The following is a 6,000-nucleotide window of genomic DNA, read 5'->3' as shown; positions in this document are numbered from 1 at the left end:
CAGATGCCCAGACTACATGGGGAGGAGTTGTAAGATAGTGTTGGACATGTTGTCACCCTTGTTCCATTTGGGGTACCATATGTACTTAGACAACTTTTATGCAAGTGTGTCACTTTTTAGATGGTTGTTCCTTCAAAAAATTGGCTGCTGTGGCACCATGCGACCTAATCACAGGGGCTTCTCCCAACAGCTCGTTAACACCCCACTTAGAAAGGGGGAGAAAGCCTGCTTGCAAAATGAAGAACCAATAGCAGTAAAATGGAAGGGCAAATGTGATGTATTCTTCCTGTCTTCCATTCACCCAGACACACCAGTCCAAAATCACACGGCGTCTGGTGTCATTGAAAAGCCTCTTTGCGTCCCTGACTATAATCTAAATATGGGAGGTGTAGACTTCAACTACCAAATGATGAAGCCGTATTTAGCTTCCCACAAAGCTAGACACTGGTACAAAAAAGTGTCTATATAAACTATTTATTTCAATTGGCTCTTTACAATTTGTTTGTTTTTTACAAAGCTACAGGAAGAGCTGGATCCTTCCTAAAATTTCAGGAAGCGGTCGTCTCAGCCCACTTTGTATCCGGAAGGCACCGTGGCCCAAATCCAGATGCATGAAAGGCATTTTACAGATGTCCTCCAACCTACCCCAATACAAATGTCACCCCAAAAAAGATGTGTCTGTGGTAAACGCGGAAAGAGCCGTGACACCCTTTTTTTTGTCTCTCCTGTCCTGACCTACCTGGCCTCTGCATTAAAGTGATTGTAAACCTTGAGTTTTTGTTTTTTTAATAACAAACATATCATACTTACCTTCACTGTGCAGTTCGTTTTGCACAGCGTAGCCCCCATCATCGTCTTCTGGTCCCCCGGCGGCGCTCGTGGCTCCTCCCCGCACCGGTAAACCCCCTGGGAGAAACGCTCTCCCTGGGTGTTAGCTTGCTGGCATGCTCCCGAGTCCAGCATTTGCGTCCATAGACACAGAATCCCAGACTCGGCCCCGCCCCCCAGCGCCCGCATCATTGGATTTGATTGACAGCAGCGGGAGCCAATGGCTGTGCTGCTATCAATCTATCCAATCAAGAGCGGAGAACCCCGTCTTCGCCGAGGATGCATTAAGGTGAAAAAACACAGACTGCTTCCGTTGCTACCATAGCTTAGTGAACTGTTATGCCCCGTACACACGGTCGGATTTTCCGACGGAAAATGTGTGATAGGACCTTGTTGTCGGAAATTCCGACCGTGTGTAGGCTCCATCACACATTTTCCATCGGATTTTCCGACACACAAAGTTTGAGAGCAGGATATAAAATTTTCCGACAACAAAATCCGTTGTCGGAAATTCCGATCATGTGTACACAAATCCGACGGACAAAGTGCCACGCATGCTCAGAATAAATAACGAGATGAAAGCTATTGGCCACTGCCCCGTTTATAGTCCCGACGTACGTGTTTTACGTCAACGCGTTTAGAACGATCGGATTTTCCAACAACTTTGTGTGACCGTGTGTATGCAAGACAAGTTTGAGCCAACATCCGTCTGAAAAAATCCTAGGATTTTGTTGTCGGAATGTCCGAACAAAGTCCGACCGTGTGTACGGGGCATTAGTCTAGGGTACAGCACGGAACAGTATAGAGGTCCACACAATTCTGCACATGAAGGAAATCTAAAGATGTTGGGTAGTCAGGAAACTGTCTATCACATCTTGAGACCCTAAAATCAAAGGAAAAAGTTATTGTTCTGAAAAGTTAATTTACAAAAAAATAAAATAAAGTTATTTTATTGAGTTAATATTAAATTGTTACTGTATGTTATTGTTAACTGTTGTTGTTTGCTTTGCAGGAATACCAGTCAGCTGCAGCACTGATCTGTGTCTTCAGCGCTACAGGGGGAGATTTCTCCATTCGCAGCTAAAAAAATAAAAAGAATGTGTATGCCCAGCATTAGGAACGTGGAGTGGTCAGGTGGTGGTAGCTCCTATGCTCGCCATATACATTTTCACTTTTTTTTGGCAGAGATTTCTTCATCCACAACGATTGATGTGAAGGGAGGAATCTGTTAGGTGTGAACGAAAAAAATAACATTAAATGTGTGCCTTACAATAAAAGCGTGAGGTGGATGTGTGGCAGAGATTTCTTCATCCCCATTGATCACAGGCTGAATGAAAAAAAGAACATTCTATGTATGCTCAACATTAGGAGTGTGGCAGAAACTCCTAACGCTGGCCTTACAAGGAATGTTTTTAGAGGCCCTAAAATGTAAGGACAATTCAAAAACCCCAAATGATCCCTTTTTTGGAAAGTAGACACCCCAAGGTATTTGCTGAGAGGCATGTTGTGTTCATGGAAGATTTTATTTTTTGCCACAAGTTTTTGGAAAACGACAAAAAACATTTTTTTTACACAAATTTGTCATTTTAATTAGATATTTCTCACACTTGTCATGGGCACATGTGGAATTACACCCCAAAAACACATTCAGCTACTTCTCCCAAGTATAGGGATACCACATGGTTGAGACATTTTGGCAGCTTAGCCACGTACAGGGGCCCAAAATCTAATGAGCACCTTCAGGCTTTCAAGAGGTGTTAATTACACATTGGATTTCCTGACTACCTATCACATTTTCAGATCAGAGGCCCTAAAATGCCAGGACAGTAGAAACACTCTTCAAATGACCCCTTTGTGGAAGATCTTATTTTTTGGCACAAATTTTTCGAAAATAAATTTATTTTAGGTTGCCACTTTACTGAGCTATTTCTCACACACATTATGAGTATATATGGCATTACAACCCAAAACGCATTCTGATACTACTTTTGAGTATGGGGATATTACATGTGTGAAACTTTTTCACTGTCTGGACTAATTATGTATTGGACATTTGTATCTTGTGTATCACGCAAATCAATCAATTGTATCAAAAACTATGTACTGTCATGGTTGCCTCTTTCTAAGTGGTCAGGGAATATACCTTAGTGTATCCTCACCTATAGCAATCCCAGTCCTTTTAAGCCAAGAAAGTCTAGCCTACTGGTACATGGCTTCCCTCAGGAATACCATGTTCACTAGCCAGGAAGTAAAGGCTAAAGAAAGGCAAATGAAAAGAGTTCCTTTGGTTTAAGAAGTGCAGGCGGAGACTGGTGCCTTGCAGGAACATAGTCAGTCAGACGTGCAGATGGGTCAATTCAGGCAGAGGCAAAGACATGGTAATCATATGATCAAAGGATCAGTCCAGGCAACAGGCAGAAACGTGGTCAATAAACAGGCAAATCAGGAACACTGATTCCAGCTACACTGGTCTGGTGACGCTGTGGCTGGTGTGGTGGTGTCTGGCTGCACTTTTAGGAGCCTAGCTGCATATGGAGGCCCAAAATCCAAAAAGGATAGCTGTTAAGCAGTTCCTCCTGCAGCTCTCAGCGGGTAGGTGCAGCAGCCGTGCCTGTTCACTATAATGACAGGTTGCTGGCGGCCGCACCTATTCGCAGCTCTCTACACAGCCAGATATTACCTGCAGTGATTGCAGCTGGACTCAGATAAAGTGTGTCAGCAGTGATTACTTCAGGTAATCACTGGCTGTGTAGAGAGCTGCGGATAGGTGTGGCTGCCAGCGAACTGTCATTGTAGTGAATTGGGGCGCCAGCCACACCTACCCGCTGAAAGCCGCAGGAGGAACTGCTGCTACAATTTGCACCGGTCCTTTAAGTCTTTGACAGGTATCCTTTCCCACTTCCGGGAGCCTCAGCCATGGCTATTGACGTCACAGCTGGGGCTTCCTCCTCCTCCCTCCTCCTTCCCCTGTCGCCGGGCCAGTAGGAGAGAGGAGCGGGCCTTGCGCATGCACAGTAGGGTTCCTGGTGTGAAGCCAAAAGGCTACACTGCCGGGTACCCATACCCGCAATGGCAGCGGCAGCCCCTGACAGCTGATGGAAACATCAGCTGCGGTGCCGACATTGCTGGACTCCAGGACAGGTAAGTGTCCTATTATTAAAAGCCAGCAGCTGCAGTATGTGTAGCTGCTGGTTTTTAATATTTTTTTGTTTTTGGGCGGACCTCCGCTATAAGAAGAAAATATTTCTGAACACTTGATACATTTGTTTATTTTTTCCTGGGTTAAACTGTATCAGTGCAGAAAGCAGGGGGAGGTGAATTTTATTGCATTTGTTTTGAACTCTCTCCACCTATAAAGCATGGGCACCATCATCTGAACATGGGGAGGGGAGAGGGGGTGTTATTAACCACTTGCCGACTGGGCACTCAAACCCCCTTCCCCACCAGACCAATTTTCAGCTTTCAGTGCTCTCACATTTTGAATGACAATTACTCATTAATGCAACACTGTACCCATATGAAATTTTTGTCCTTTTTTTCACACAAATAGCTTTCTTTTGGTGGTATTTCATCACCGCTGGGTTTTTTATTTTTTGCGCTATAAAAGAAAAAAGACTGAAAATTCTGTAAAAAAAAATGCATTTTTCTTTGTTTCTGTTATAAAATTTTGCAAATTAGTCATTTTTCTTCATAAATTTTGGCCAAAATGTATAGTGCTACCATAGGTGTGCGCAGCCTATTGCATTAGGGTGTGCACCTCAAAGCTCAAACACAAATGTGTCTTCATCTTGAAATAATGGGGGGAGGGGGGGGCAAAGGAGGACCAGGGCAGCAGAAAGAAGAGGGACAGGGGGAGTGAAGGTCGTGGCATATATTGGTACCGATCCCACCCCCGATGTCTAGGTTCTGGGGGTCGGCGAGGAGGGATCGCAGTTTACCTTTCACCTTCCCACGATCAACAGGTAGATTTCGACTGACAGGTTGCCAGCCCCAGGATTAGGGTGGGATTAGCATATGACTGCTACATATCTTTGGTAAAAATAACCCAAATTGGTGTATATTATTTGGTCTTTGTGAAAGTTATAGAGTCCACAAGCTATGGTGCCCATCTCTGAAAATTGATCACACCTGAAGTACTGATGGCCTCATCTCATTTCTTGAGACCCTAACAAGCCAGGAAAGTACAAATACCCCCCAAATTACCCCTTTTTGGAAAATAGACATTCCAAGGTATTTCGTAAGAGGCATGGTGAGTTTTTCGAAGTTGTAATCTTTTCCCACAATTCTTTGCAAAATCAATATTTTTTTTCTTCTTTTTTTTTTTTACACAAAATTGTCATATTAGCAGGCATATGCATACCACAAATTACACCCCAAAACACATTCTGCTACTCCTCCTGAGTACGGTGATACCACATGTGTGAGACTTTTACACAGCGTGGCCACATACAGAGGCCCAATATGCAGGGATCACCATCAGGCGTTCTAGGAGCATAAATTACACATCTAATTTCCTGACTACCTCTAATGCCGCGTACACACGGTCAGACTTTTCGGCTACAAAAGTCCGACAGCCCGTCCGACAGACTTTCGACTGACTTTTGGCGGACTTTTGGCGGACTTGCGGCAGACTTTCTAACGAACGGACTTGCCTACATACGATCACACAAAAGTCCGACGGATTCGTACATGATGACGTACACCGGACTAAAATAAGGAAGTTGATAGCCAGTAGCCAATAGCTGCCCTAGCGTGGGTTTTTGTCCGTCGGACTAGCATACAGACGAGCGGATTTCTGGGTCCGGCGTAGTTACGACTTAAAGGTTTGAAGCATGTTTCAAATCTAAAGTCCGTCAGATTTGCGGCTGGAAAAGTCCGCTGAAAGTCTGGGGAAGCCCACACATGATCAGATTGTCAGCCGGCTTTAGTCCGTCGGCGTCTGTCGGACTTTTGTAGACGAAAAGTCCGACCGTGTGTACGCGGCATTACACCTTTGAAGGCCCTGGAGCACCAGGACAATGGAAATGCCCCAATTGACCCCATTTTGGAAAGAAAACACCCCAACATATAATCTATGAGGCATAATGTGTCTTTTGAACATGTCTTATTTTTCTACAAGTTTTTGGAAAATGTGGAAAGAAAATGAAAACACATTTTTTTTTTTTTACACAA

This window comes from Aquarana catesbeiana, linkage group LG03, assembly GCF_042186555.1.
Source record: "Aquarana catesbeiana isolate 2022-GZ linkage group LG03, ASM4218655v1, whole genome shotgun sequence".
Classification (NCBI taxonomy): Eukaryota; Metazoa; Chordata; class Amphibia; order Anura; family Ranidae; genus Aquarana; species Aquarana catesbeiana.
Note: the sequence above shows the minus strand (reverse complement) of the source record.